Genomic DNA, 15,698 nt, shown 5'->3' on the forward strand with positions numbered 1-15,698 from the left:
TGGGAGCATTTGGGTTGTGTTTGTGGATGTGGATGGTGCGGAGCAAGCCCAAGGTGAGTTCTACCTTCCAGATTCCCTAAGCCATAACTTTTGTCAGGAGTTGAGCCCTTTATGAAGTGATGCTCCATTGCCAATATCTATATGGCACCCTCCTTCCTGGTCCTGAGAAGTCTAAGTCTGAAATTATTTATTGAAACTAAATAGTGTGAGTTTGGGGTAGATATCTGAGTTTCTCTTCTCACACTTTAAACTTGGAGGGATGTCTTTTTGTTATTGTTGTTGTAATTTTTTTTTTTTTTTTGCGATATATATGTAGCCAAGACTTGTCTAGAACTCACTGACTCACTGTGTAGCCCAGGCTGACCTCCAACTCTATTATTTATTTATTTTTCAGTGGTACTGGGGTTTGAACTCAAGCAGGGCTCATGCTTGGTAGATAAGCACTTTACCACTTGAGCCACACCCCTGGTCCTTTTCCTTCTTAGTGATTTTTCAAATAGGGTCTTGTGTTTTTGTCTGGACCAGCCTGAACCTCAATCCTCTTATTTATGCTTTCTGTATAGCTGGGACGACACAATGCCCAGCTTTTTATTGGTTGAGGTAGAGGTTTCATTAACTTTTTGGCTAGCTGGCCTTGAACTGTGATCAGCTGGGATTACAAATGTAAGCCACTGTGCCCAGCTGTAGCCTTGAACTGTTAATCCTCCTGCCTCAACCTTCAGAGTGCCAGGATTACAGTTGTGTACTTCCATGTCCAGCCTCTAAATTTTCTTTTTACTTCACCAAACTGTAGAGTTTTATACCTGTTACCAGAGCACTATCAGTAACAATGACTGGGATTTTTGTCCCATACCACAGCAAAATATTTGGTGGTGAGGGGAGAGGGAAAATATTAAGTAATGATAAAATACTGACAATCAAAACACAAAATTTATGATGGAATTTCCCAAATGTACAGAAATGAATAATAATAAACTTGATGGACCTATCCCTTAGAATCTACAAGTACCTACACATTATCCTCCCCTTTGATGAAGAAATTTGAAATGTATTAAATGTTGACGGTGCATGTCTTTCTTCAGCTGTCCAGGAAAAACCAAACTTGGCAAGAACAGTTTGTTCGTGCTAGCAGAGGGCAGGGGTGACTAGTATAGTATCAGCTGTTGATGAGCCACACTACTTACAGAGTAAGATGGGGACCCTTTCCTTTCTTTTTATTCATATGTGCATACAATGTTTGGGTCATTTCTCCCCCTTCCCCCCACCCCCTCCTTTTCCCTCTGCCTCCTCCCTCTCCCCACTACCCCCTCACTACCCGGCAGAAACTATTTTGCCCTTATCTCTAATTTTGTTGAAGAGAGAGTATAAGCAATAATAGGAAGGACCAAGGGTTTTTGCTAGTTGGGATAAGGATAGCTCTACAGGGAGTTGACTCACATTAATTTCCTGTGCATGTGTGTTACCTTCTAAATTAATTCTTCTCGAACTAACCTTTTCTCTAGTTCCTGGTCCCCTTCTCCTATTGGCCTCTGTCAATTTAAAGTATCTTCATTAGTTTCTCTGCATTGAGGGCGACAAATGCTATCTAGGTTTTTGGGTATCTTACCTATCCTCAACCCTCCCTTGTGTGCTCTCGCTTTATCATGTGATAAGGGTCCAATCATGGGGACTCTTGCCATGAACTTGAAGTCTGAATTGCAGATGAAAACTTCCTCCCCACTCTCCATTCTGAATTCAGATTTAGCTACTTGAGGCCTAGGGTGACAAAATAACTAAAAAATGCATTTGAAGTTATTATTGCTCTCATTACTGCTCTTAAGTGTTTAAGAGTCAGAGGTGGCAGGTCTGGAGATGTAGTTCAGTGGTAGAGCACTTGCCTAGCATATGTAAAGTCCTGGCTTTCATCACTATTACTGCAAAAAAGAAAAAAAGTAAAAAAGTCAGAGGTCTCTTTGAGGGAGCTAGGATTTGTCTAAAACTTTTTAAAAAGTACTTTATTTTTGAGGTTTAAATTGACATCAAAAGGTATTAAAATTAGTATTCTATATGGAGTTCTCTTAAAGTTTTACCATTTGGGGAAAAAAAGCACTTCTTTTGTGATGGCAAGTTAGGTCTTTTCCCACTGAGGAAAATAATGATGGAAGACATGGAGGTCCTGATCTTAGGAAAGATGATGACCTATTTCCATTTCTGGAGGACATGAAGTCCTCTGGGTCCCTAAATTTGCCATTCCCTGCCCAGAGGTGAAAGAATTCAGATATCTGACTTAAGTTTCTAATGTTCAAGCAGGGAAGAAGAAAGCCCACTTCAGAATCATAGCACTTGCAGTGTGTTATGAACTCTCAGTTCCTGTGCTGGATATGACCTACAGGTGCACAGGGCGTGGCTCCTGCCTGCTGGGCTCTATTCCCCTACCTCTCAGTACACTCCAGCACTAAGTACACAGTTTTTCAGCTCCTCTAAGCACCAAGTCTCCTTTCAGTACTAATCATTGAGTATTTTGCATGTGTTGAGCCCTCTGCACACTTACTCCTCATCTTTTGAGCCATTGTTCAATGCCACTTCCCTAAAGAGTCCATATTTTAATCACTGCCCCTCTCTGAATTGCATATCCTTCCACTCGCTTTACTTGTTCTCATCACCTCCTATTCTTTTCCTTCAAAGAACATATCTTAATTGGCCCTGAATGAAGGCCAGCAGTTTGCTGAAACTGTTGATTTCAAGAAGAAGCCTACAGAAATGTCTTTCTGTGGTCTGTTAGTCATTTCAGAACTTTGGAAATTTAATGGTCCATTCATTAGAAAGAAACATCTGGAGAAGGAAAACAAAGAACATAATTATAATTAAGTATTCATTTGTGGGTATATTTTAAAATTTCATTCCGCTCTCCAAAACCCCACAAGTTTTCTGACTTATGCACCACTGAGTCTAGTATCTGACACATAGTTGACACTCAGTAAACACTGAAAAATGAATGAGAAGAAAAAAATGAAAGAAAGAATGACTGGGAAAACTTTGAAGGAGAATTGTGACACAAAGAAGGGTGGGGCTGATTGAAAAGTCAGGGTTCAGGTTTGCTTGAAGTTGCTGTAATGTATCAGATATGATACATTAGCTATTTCTAATTCAGTGGGGCTAATAGAAAGGCTTGTGAGGAGGTCCAGAGTATTGAATATTATGAGACAGGTTTGGGGAAGGGAATAAAAATGGTAGAAAGATACTAAACACAAAAACTTTTTGTCTGAGGATTGAATATAAAAATGATGCTACATGGTTCAACCCAGCAGGTTCAATTAAATACCTTTGTTGTACACAAATGAGAAGTGCCAGAGAAGGAGCACTGTTCATACAGAGAGACTTGGAACACTGAGAAGAAGAGCACCACATGTACCCAAGCATGGAAAAATGGAGTTTCTTCTGAGGGCACCTACAGGCTGCTTTGACATGAAATCTTCATACACCAAGAAATTAATAAATACTGAACTGAGACTGAGGGTATGACAGTATGGGGGTTAGGTGAAGAAGAAGTCATTGTGGGCTGGAGAAATGTAAAACAGGTTTGGAGAATCCTAAAATGGGACTTCATGAAAACGTAGGAAGCCCCTATTCTTTGGAGGAAGAGGTTGGGAGTAGGAAAAAGGGTGTGGGGTAATCACTTAGTAAGATGATTTGAGGTTCCAGCAGACATTCAAGGTCAATTCACATCAAGCATTGGTGAGGGAGTCCACAAAGGTGTCTGGGACTTTTGGGAGTTGCTGAAATTTTGGGGTTGCATTTGGTTTCTCTACATTAAATGAAGGAATTTTCAGGCCATAGGATTATTCATCAATATTCACTTCTTGACTGTAGAAAGGAAACATTTATAAGTTTGCTCTTGCAGAGTTAAGAGTTTCAAAAGCATTAAAGGACATTTTAAAATTGAGATGTTATGCAGCACTGCCACCTGCTAGACATAGTGAGAATGCTACCTGGAAGCTGCAGCTGCCTTCAATTGTAGTTAACTCAGCAAGGCTGGCCTTAGCACAAATATTTACATTTGCTATTGTTTCCTTGTCTCACAGCCCAGCTCTCTGCTCATGATCCATTCCATACTTATTCTCTTCCTCTTGCAGTACAAAGACAGGAATAAAGATACTGTGTGATAATTTTCAGCATTTTGATTGCCTATCTTAGTTCTTTATGTGAAGCATAAAATTTAATATGAATGATGAGTTTGATTGGCTTGACTAGGAATAGTCACTGATAAAATTTAACATAAAATTTTTGATGGGCATTCTCTGTTCTTTTTGGGGACCCCTCAAACATGTAACAGAAGTCAAATTCTGAAGCATTAAGACAAAATGATATTGTAGGTCCTGTGTCAATTTGAAAATATTAAACATCATCCTTATTATACTATACAAAGATTATAAAATTTAGTGATTGCATTCACTTTAAAATGTATATGAAGAGATGTTAGTATTTATAAGTACAATTGCCTTTAAAGGAAAGTGGATCAGTTAAAATGAAAGATTCTTCTGTTGAATGAAGCAACTTAATGAATTTGGTTATGTGTGGGTGTGTCTGTGACTGAGTATAAGGATAAGAGTTACAAAGAACTGAATTATGCTGTTTAAGAAAAATTGAGGGTTGTTTTTTATTCTAAAGGGGAAGTGTAGGCATAGGGAATCAGGCAAGGGAAACTGCAGCAATATCAAGAAATGGTGAATGTGGTCTTTCCTCCTTTTCCTTCCTCTCCCTATTCTGGGATGGAGTCTTTACCCTAGTCCTATAGTGGGCTGTCTTCCCTCTCTTTTCTTTGTTTCCTTCTTTCTTTTCCCCCTCCTTTAATTCCTTCCCCTACCACCATTTTCTCTTTCTCCCTCATTCTTCCTTCTCCTCCCCATGCCTCCCATTTTTTTTGAAACATAGGAGTTACCTAATATTAAGTCATAGATTCTTCTGTATCTTGAAACCCACCTCCACAATAAATAATTTTAATATAAAAATGACCTACACATGATTTTTAGTTTTGATATTTTGGTTTTTGTTGCTGGAATATTGAGAAACACTTTAAAAATGCAAATGCTGGAATTGCTGGAACATGCAGAAAGCAACACACATACCTGCTCAACCCCAATGGCCTTCCTGCTGATGTCCAGCACCTCCCCCCATCCTCCTTCCCAACCATCTTACCTAATGCTCATCCCCCTCCAACCTGCCTTTTCCCCACCACAGGATGTTTAAAATCTCCAGCCTGTAAGAAAGGCGTGCTCTCTTCCTTCTCAGAGTGTGACTCTGATGGCTGAGTGTCCCTCTCAGGTCTCCTCTCCCTAGTAAAGACCTGCTGCTTATGAAGGTCACAGATTCTTTTCCACTCCTTCATTTTCCCTTCGTTTATAGTGCTCGATTTGGTGAAATTGCTAAAGTGATGTGATATGCAAAAGGGAAAGTATGTAAAAGAGATGAAGCCACTCTCAAATCCAATTCATATTTAATTAAGTTATGCTTCCTCCACAGTTTCCATGGCCCAAGAGTGGAGGTCACCCCTTGCTTCCAGTGATCAACCTGGACAGCACTAGTGACCAATAATTGCATTGAGCCTGGAAACTCTCTTTCACCCCAATCCTCAGCCTCTCCTTCCCCTTTCCCAAGTAGTTCAGGATGAGTGTCCCCCCAACCCCCTCTTTGCACTAAACAGCACTGGGCTTCCTTCTTCAGGTTGTTTAGGAAAAATCCCTGCAGGCACAAAAAAGTGCTAGTCTCTAATTTAGGCTTAACTGTCTCTGTCAAGCATCTGGTTAAACTGGTTAGACAGGTTCCACAGTCTGCCCTCAGGGGGGGAAGAAACAGTTAAAAGGCAGAGACCTCATGGTCTTCTCCATTTTTCTCCTTTCTGCAGCAAAAGCCTTCAGATGCTCTCTCTTTTCATAAAAAGCATATATGCCTCACAGGATATACAGGGAGACTGAAGTCTACTTCATCAGGAGTCCCCATCCACACCTCTCCAGGGGTCCTCCCTCTGGCCATGCAAGCCCTCTTGGTTACTTTGATAGAGTTATTTTTAAATTACAAGTCTTTGGATGGTAGAGGAGAACCAGGTACCTGGGTTGCAGGGCAAACAGGCAAGTCAAAATACAGAAGAAATTGGTCAGGATTCATTTTGGTGGGGTGGCTGCACCTGGAATACTTAAAAATCCTCCACAACCTTAGCCACAAGTGGCAGTGGCAGGACAGTAAGGGAGAGATGGACACCCTCTCCCACTAGAGTTTCTCCTCATCTGGGGATGCCTAGGTAAATGAAGAAACCTCTGTTAAGGTGACCAATTTTCCCTTTTTAGATGGGCAATCAAGCCTCAAGGATCGAGGAAGGATCACCCCTTGCCTGCTTATTAAAACATTGGAAAGATCTTGATCCAGAAAGTGTTCAGCAACAGCAACTCAAGTTTTACTGCACCCAAGCTTGGCCACAGTATCCTCTGGGAGATGAGGAAAGATGGCCAGAAGGAGGGAGCATTAATTATAATACCATTCTTCAATTAGATATGTTCTGTAAAAAGAAGGGAAAGTGGACCGAAGTTCCATATGTTCAACTGTTCTTTTTCCTAAGAGACCACCCAGAGTGACTGGACAAATGTCGGCTAGATACCCAGACCATGGTGACCCTTTTCCAAAAGCCCCCAAATTCCCTTGAACCAAAGAACCCATCTGATGCTCCACCAGCACCCTCTCTCTCCCTTATCCAGCTACCTCACAGGCCAGACATCGTCCCACAGGACTCTACTCCCTCCAGTTAATTCCTGAAGTGTATAGAGCTCACGTTCCTTTTAGAGTGACTGAACTTAAAGAAATAAAAAAGGGTTTAGGAAATTACACAGAAAACCCAGATCAGTACATCCAAGCATTTAGAGAAGTCAGCCAAAACTTTGAACTGAGTTGGAAAGATGTAATGCTATTGCTATCTCAGACCCTTACTGCTCTGGAGAGATAGTGGGTACTAGATCAGGCAGTCAAAGCTGAGGACAATTATCATTTGGATAAATGTGGCATTACAGGCCTGTCTCAGACTAGGCCCTCACAGGAGGAGTAGGGGAAGGGAGAAGAAAGACAAAGATACTGGATACCTAAAAAGGAACCTCGATTCCCAATTCCAACAGATCAGTCATGCCCAGGTATGACCCTAAGTGGGATACTGAAAATGACAAGGATGAATGGAACTGTAACCATTTCATCCACTGCATTCTTGAGGGTCTAAGGAGAGCCAAGGTAAAACCTCTTAATTATTCCCAAGTCACAGCTGCAAGCAAGGACCCTTAGAAACCTCAGTAGCTTTCCAAAGAGACTTAAAGATGCTTTACAAAAGCCTGTGCCAGAGTCACAGGAAGAGGAAATACTCTAAAAGATAAATTTCTAACACAGTCAGCACCAGATATTCATAAAAAGCTTCAAAAACTAGTGGCTTAAGGGAGCAGAGATCTAGACCAATTATACTGTGTAGCCACATTATATACTATAATAGGGACTTAGAAAAGGAAAAGAAAGACCTGGAAAAGGAAAAGAGGAAGGATTAAACAGCAGGAGGCTCTGATCACAGTGCTCAGAGAGGTTTCCCTGGGTCAAAGTCCAAACCTGAGCACATGCTTTCAATGTGGACAGGCAGGCCATTTTTAGGAGAGAGTGCTCCCAGAGAAAGCTACCTCTGGGACACTGCCCCATTTCTTGGGGAAAACATTGGAAGGCAACCAAGTTCCCAGGGCAACCAAAGCCAGAGTTTACCACCCAATGATGTGTCTTGGGGCCTCCCATCCAGGCTCCTATAGCCACTGTAAAAGCAGGGGAGCCCTGGGTTATACTCACTATTAAAAAGCACAAAGTCAGCCTCCTTATCAATACTGGAGCCAGCATCTCAGCTATTCCTTTCTCTCCTGGACCCAGGTCCTCCAAGAAAATTACTGTTTGGGGCATATTGGGCCAGACTCTACAGCGTTATTTCACTGAGCATTTAGCCTGCTCCTGGGGAGATTTCCATTTCTGTCACTCCTTTTTAATTTTCCCTGAAACCCCTACTCCTCTGCTAGGGCAAGACCTTCTATCTAAATTGAGGGTACAGCTCCTTTTACCCCTAGGAATGTAACTTTTGCTTGCCCCTAATAGAGGAACAAGTAGACCCCACAGTGTGGATGGATGGATATACTGTGGGATGAGCACAAACAGTGGTCCCAGTCCTAATTTACCTCAAAGATCCCTCCTGGTTTCCCCATCAAAAATAATATTCTTTAAAGCCAGAAGTTAAGGAGGGGCTAATTCCCATAATCAAAGACTTAAAGAGACAAGCACTGCTAATAGAATGCTCCAGCCCATATAATACTTCTATTCTCAGTGTCAGGAAGTGACCTAACAAATGGAGGCTAGTCCAGGATCTCCACCTGATCAATGAAGCAGTAGTGCCTCTCCACCCTGTAGGTCCAAATCCCTATACACTTTTAGCCCAAATACCTCCAGGTACTACTTACTATTCTATACTGGACTTAAAGGATGCCTTCTTTTGCATTCTCTTACATCCTAAAAGTCAACCTAGCTTTGCCTTTGAGGACCCCCTGAGAAAGTCTGGACAGGTCACCTGGACTGTCCTTCCTCAGGGATTCAGAGACAGCCCCCACCTCTTTTTTTTTATTATTTTATTATTCATATGTGCATACAAGGCTTGGGTCATTTCTCCCCCCTACCCCCACCCCCTCCCTTACCATCCACTCCGCCCCCTCCCTCTCCCCCCTACCCCCCCAATACCCAGCAGAAACTATTTTGCCCTTATTTCTAATTTTGTTGTAGAGAGAGTATAAGCCATAATAGGAAGGAACAAGGGTTTTTGCTGTTTGATATAAGGATAGCTATAGTGTGAGATTCCTCTCATTGCTTTCCTGTACATAAGTGTTACTTTCTAAATTAATTTTTCTTGAACTGACCTTTTCTCTAGTTCCTGATCCCCTTCTCCTATTGGCCTCTGTCACCTTAAAGTTTCTGCATTAGTTTCTCTGCATTGAGGGCAACAAATGCTATCTTGTTTTTTGGGTGTCTTACCTATCCTCATACCTCCCTTGTGTGCTCTCAGTTTATCATGTGCTCAAACTCCAATCTCCTTGTTGTGTTTGCCCTTGATCTAAAGTCCACATATGAGGGAGAACATATGGTTTTTGGTCTTTTGGGCCAGGCTAACCTCACTCATAATGATGTTCTCCAATTCCATCCATTTACCAGTGAATGATAACATTTCATTCTTCTTCATGGCTGCATAAAATTCCATTGTGTATAGATACCATATTTTCCATTCATCGGTGGCCCCCACCTCTTTTGACTCTAACCCAAGACTTGGCAGAATGGCAATATCCACAAGCTACTCTGCTACAATATGTAGATGACCTCCTGCTCTGTGGCCCACTGAGCCTGTCATTTTACAAGTCACTGATTCCTTACTAAACTTCCTAGTAGATAGAGGATATAAAAACTCTAAAGAAAAAGCCCAATTTTGTCAGTTTAGGGTTACATATTTAGGTCTTGTCCTGGAGAAAGAAATGAGGGCTCTAGGAGAAGATAGAATCCATCTAATCCTGATGTTTCTTCTATCTAAAACTCTAAAGCAATTGAGGACCTTTTTAGGGGTCAGAATACTGTAGAATTTGGATCCTGAGATATGCAGATCTAGCCAGACCCTTATATCAAATTCTTAAGGAAGCACAGAAGGAACCCTAGCACTTTATTGAATGGGATGAGCAGTTGGAAAATGCATTCCACCAGTTTAAAAAGGACCTTATGACAGCTCTAGTACTAGGTCTTCCAGTACAAGACAAATTTCAATTATATGTCTATGAAAGGGAGGATTGGCCTTGGGAGTGGTGACTCAGCTCTGGGGCATCCCTCTCCAGCCAGTAGGTTACTTAAGCAAAGAATTAGATCAGGTAGCCAAGGGATGGCCAGGATGTCTTAGAGCAGTGGCCGCAGTAAGCCTTCTAGTGCCTGAAGCTCAAAAACTGAATGTAAACTGCCCCCTAACAGTTTATACCCCATATGACCTAGGGGAAATTTTAAACTCAATGGAGAGCTTTGGCTATCTGACAGCCATTTACTTAAATATCAGGCCCAGCTTCTGGGAAGGACAGAAATAACTCTAAGAACCTGTCAGAGTCTAAATCCTGCATCCCTTCTACCAGAGGCAGAGGGAAATCCTGAACACTCATGTGAGCAGGTACTTATGTAAAATTATGCTGCCCAACCTGACTTAGCTGATTGTCCTTAAAAATCCAGATCTAGAATTATACACTGATGGCAGTTCCTTTGTCAAGAATGATGTCAGCCATGCATGGTTTGTGGTTGTAACAGAATTTGGCATTCTCAAATCAGGTCCTCTTTCTCCTAATACAAGTGCTCAATTGGCAGAATTAGTGTCCCTAACAGAAGCCCTAAAACTGTCAAAAGAATGGAGAGTCAACATCTATACAGATTCTAAGTATGCCTTCCTGATCCTGCATACTAGCCCTCCTAGATATTGTTCTATTGCCTAAAGATGTCTCGGTGATTTATTGTAAAGGTCACCAAAAAAGGGAAGATAAGATAGCAAAGGGAAACAAAGCAGCTGATGATGCAGCTAAACAGGCAGCCGTGCAGGAATATATAGTTGGCCCTCTCCTCTGGGAGAGGTCTCTCCTTCCCCCAGAGAGACCACACTACCAATCATTGGAAAGTAAGTAAGCCTCAGATCAAGGGTACCAGTTAGATCACTGAGGCTGGTGGGTGTCCCCTGGAGGAAAGTTATGGCTCCCTGAGGCACTCCAGTGGAAAATTCTTAAGACTCTTCACCAACTCTATCACTTGGGCTTTGACGATACTTTAGTTTTGGTCAATAAAATGTTTGGGCGGACTACATTAAGAGACACTGCCCAACAAGTTGTACAGGGATGTGAAATGTGCCCCAAAAATAATCCCAATAATAAAAGCCTCCAGATGCCAGGGGCACAGAGGCAGGGATCCTATCCTGGGGAAGACTGGCAGCTAGACTTTACCCATATGCCAGGGGGAACAAAGTCAATACTGCTGTTAGTATTTGTGGACACGTTTACTGAATATCCAGTAAACGTGTGAGGTGGTCCGAGTTCTAATCACAGAAATAATCCCTCACTTTGGCCTCCCCAAAAGCCTTCAAAGTGATAATGGGCCTGCATTTAAGGCAGAAGTAACTTGGGGACTCTCTAGAGCACTAGGCATAGAATACCATGTCCACTGTGCCTGGTGTCCCCAGTCATCTGGAAAGTAGAAAAAACAAACAAACTTTTGAAAAGACACTTGGATAAATTGGCCCAAGAAACCCACTCCCCCTGGACCAAGCTCCTCCCTACTGCTCTCATCGGACTCAGAAACACTTTGGGCAAGCAGGGACTGACCCCTTTCAAATCTCCATATGGCAGTCCCTTCCTAACCAATGACCTCCTTCTTGACCAAGAGACAGCTCAGTTAATCTCCCATGTCACTCAACTTGCTAAATTCCAACACACACTCTAGGAGATCAAACAAGCCATCCCCAGGGAGGCTATAAAGGGACCCCCTCTCTTTTGCCCTGGTGATCTAGTCCTAATAAAGTCTCCAAATTCAACCCAGGACCCCTCGTTGGGAGGGCCGTATCCAGTTATTCTGTCTACCCCTTGGCAGTGCGAGTGTCTGGCCTGGATTCCTGGATCCATCACTCAAGAGTCAAGGGCTGGAATTCCTCAGTGAACATTACATCTCTACTTCAGACCCAGATTTTGAGCCTGCCTCCTTGTCATGTGAACCTTTGGGTGGATTAAAACTGCTGTTCAAAAAGAAAACACCTACAGATACAGATAAGTCACCTCCATGAGGCTTCTTGATCCAAACCTCCAATATCTCCTAGCTAGCTGCTACAGCTCCTTCTAATTATTCTGAAACTCAAAAGACAGCATAAGCATGTTCCTTTTATTTGCTAACTATATTGCTATGGTGCTTGGTCTTCTGGGTACACTAGCACCCCTATATGGGAAGAGCTACAGCCCTTCATGGAAGACCAATGGATTCTTAAATCTCTATCAAGCATTTACCATTCCAAAATCTCCACTAAAGGACTCCTGGGTTTGCTATGAGAGACTGACAGCTGCTCACCTGCCGGCATGGGTACTGTTAAATTTCACTCAGGGTCCTTTCCCTTCTTTGATATTCAGGCCAGATAATTTCTCCTATGCCATGGTTCCTCTTACAGGGGGTCCCATGGAAGAACCAGCCTACTATGTCTTACTCTTGGCTTGGGTTCATTTCTCAGACAAAAATTTGAATGTTTAATGTTTCTATCCCAGACGGCTATATACCAGTTTGTCATTCGTCAGTGAAAAACCTAGGGCCTACATCCCAAAAAGACATTTTTGACTTCACACACCCTTAAAGGTGACTATCATCTCATAGCCAGCTGGTTCTGTATGAATAACTCTAAGAGCTCCACTTTTATGGGACCCACTGTGCTTAGGGCTAGTGCTTGTAATGGGAGCCTTGTCTCTGAGCTGACCAAGTCCTCAAATCTCACTGGTAAAAACTCTTACTGCATACTTACTACTGGCCATCATAAATGTATCTTAACAAAATATACAACAGGATTAAGAAAACTGTATAACTCTACCTTTCCACCCCCTGTGCCTCCATCTTTTACCAGCAGCCTTAATGTCTCTGACTACCTGTTTCCAAGAGATACCTCCCAGGCCCAGGCTAACAACACCCAAGGTATTTTATGCCTTGAGAAAGGTAATCTCTTTGTAGGGAGGTCATGGAAAAAGGACAAGGTATGGGGGCTACCATATCTACACTCAAACCACACTTGAGGAAATTGGGCAATTGCCCAACTTGTACCTAATCCTGAACATACCTCTTTTTGGAATAATACTATAATACAACAAACTGAATTTTCCCAACAAACAGGAACAGTTTCCCATAGGGATCAAAGGGAGATTACTCTAATAGTTTTAGGGATAACAGCATTAATTGCAGCCCTAGCTGGACTCAGCAATGGGGTGATTCCCAATCATGTAACTGCAAAAAACCTAACCAAAGTAGTAGAGGGCACCTCAGACCAGGTAGGCCTTGCCATTAAAGACATACAAAGGTCCTTGTCGTCCCTTGCCTGTATAGTCATGGACCACTACCTAATCCTAGATTTTCTTTTTGGTAAACAAGGAGGGGTATGTGCCATGGCCAATACTTCCTGTTGCACATATATAAACACTTCAGGCATTGTAGAGAAATGTGTAGACTACATTCTCCAATAGGCTAAATGGCTCTGGGAGCAATCTCTTGAAACTCAGGTTTCTACGAAAGTATGGCACCAAATAAAATCTTGGTTCCCCTCCAGGACTTGGTTCCTACCCTTTCTGGGGCCTATAGTTGTTACTATTCTCTTGCTTGTGTTTGGGCCTTGCATTTTAAACTTACTTGTTAAGTTTGTTTCTTCTTGCCTAGAATCCATCAAACTACAAATGCCTCTGATGGAGATGAAAATGACCTACTATCGCAGTCTCCTCGACAACCCCTTCATCACCCGATCAGCAGGAAGCAGTTACTGAATAGACTATGTCTCCCTATCCCTATCAGCAGTTAGAGTGACCACTGAGAAGGGGGAATTGGAGGAAGGACTGCAGGAGGTCCCAAAAGGTGATAAGTGGTCAAGGAGACACCTCTCCTTCCCAGAAAACTTCTGCCTGCACCTGAGAGACATCTCTGTGCTCAGGCAATACTCAAAAAGGCTATAAAACCCAATCCCCAACCGACCCATGGGACCACCAGTTTCCAGGTCCCCCTGCATTCCCCACCATGCAGTCTTTCTCTTCTCTTCTCTACAAATAAAATCTTTCCGACCTCTGCTGCTGGAGTCTACCTGTGCTTTCATTCTCAGAGCAAGCTCAAGAACTTTGAGCACCTGAAATTCCAGTGCATGTCATCGAAATTCTAGTGCATGTCACCTGTGCATCAAAAGGACTAGGTAACCTGGCTTCTAATTGCTTAGTGATTCTTCAGCCTACCATATTAGTTTGCTTCCTTTTTGGAGGGATTTATTGCAAATCTCTGAATTTCAACATTCAATTTTTAAGACAAGCTCCTCCCTGAGACTAAGGGCCTTCATTTCTTCTTCTTCTTTTCTTTCTTTCTTCCTTTCCCTCCTTCCTTCCTTCTTTCCTTTCTTTTCTTTTCTTTTTTTGGGGTACTGGGGTTTGAACTCAGGGTCTCATGCTTACTAGGCAGGTGCTCTACCATTTGAACCACTCAAGTACCTTAATTTCTTCAAGAGTTTCAGAGCAGCTTTTGATCCTAGAGTTAAGGACAATTAGTTCCCTTTCATAGAGCCTTCCAGGGAGATTTGGAAAACAGATGTGTAAAACAGTGTCTTTGATTTTAAAACAGTGACCTACAATTGTGAAATGTCAGAGCATAGTGTGATCCTCTAGAATCTTCTACAGTCTCTGAAGATTTGGTTCTATTTGCCCATAACCTTCATTTCAAAGTTTAAGACAATTTAGAATATATTATAAAGTGGTTACGTGCTAAATTGTAGAACCCAATATCCAGGGTTTAAGTCCTTTTCTACCTCTTATTAGGTATGTGATCTTGGGCTTATTTAAGGTCTCTAAAGTACAAAGTACTCATTTGCAAAAGTAAACAATAAAAATCCCTATTTTAAGGGTCTTACAAGATTTTATAGGCTTAATACAAGTACTACACTTTGACAGCATTTGAGAGAGTAAGCTGTGATTACTCAATGTGTTACTCAATGTGTTGAGATGGTGGCCGGTGTCTTTAGCATTCAGTCCAATGCATCCATCCATGTTTGGCCTTCAGTTTATCTGGGAGACCCTTGTGTTTTCCCATGATGCATGGCTTTCCTAGAGCTTGTACACTTAACTTTCATTATTTCTGTAGTTACCCTGATGAGCTGTTGTCATGAGAAAAAAAATGAGAATTCTAGTTTATCACTTTATAGAGGAACTTCTCAATTCAGAGCAGATATGGATATATATATCTATATCTCCATCTATCTATCTATAGATATGTCTCTCTCTCTCTCTCTATAGAGAGAGAGAGAAACATGCATATACAGAAACATGTACTTCTGTGCATAATTCCAGTAATTAGATGCTGAGTTTCTCTTCACTTAACATCAAATACAAATGATTTTTTAAATTAAATTAAATTTAATTTAATTTTTTATTCATATGTGCATACAATGTTTGGGTCATTTCTCCCCCCTCCCCCCACCTCCCCCTTACCACCCACCCCGCCCCCTCCTTCTCTCCCCCACCCCCTCACTACCTGGCAGAAACTATTTTGCCCTTATCTCTAATTTTGTTGAAGAGAGAATATAAGCAATAATAGGAAGGAACAAGGGTTTTTGCTAGTTGAGATAAGGATAGCTATACAGGGAGTTGACTCACATTAATTTCCTGTGCATGTGTGTTACCTTCTAGGTTAATGCTTTTTGATCTAACCTTTTCTCTGGATCCTGGTCCCATTCTCCTATTGGCCTCAGTTGCTTTTAAGGTATCTGCTTTAGTTTCTCTGTGTTGAGGGCAACAAATTCTAACTAATTTTTTAGGTGTCTTACCTATCCTCATATCTGCCTTGTGTGCTCTCGCTTTTATCATGTGCTCAAAGTCCAATCCCCTTGTTGTGTTTGCCCT

At 41.9% G+C, this 15,698-nt stretch overlaps 1 non-coding gene across 1 annotated transcript; it reads left to right on the plus strand.

Annotated features, from left to right (window-relative positions):
• Positions 1-2,676: 2,676 nt before the first annotated feature.
• Positions 2,677-2,813, plus strand: LOC141425319 (small nucleolar RNA SNORA2/SNORA34 family). Its single transcript, XR_012450384.1, has one exon. It is a non-coding gene; the product is annotated as a small nucleolar RNA SNORA2/SNORA34 family (small nucleolar RNA).
• Positions 2,814-15,698: the final 12,885 nt, after the last annotated feature.

The sequence above is a fragment of the Castor canadensis genome, chromosome 7, assembly GCF_047511655.1.
Source record: "Castor canadensis chromosome 7, mCasCan1.hap1v2, whole genome shotgun sequence".
Lineage (NCBI taxonomy): Eukaryota > Metazoa > Chordata > Mammalia > Rodentia > Castoridae > Castor > Castor canadensis.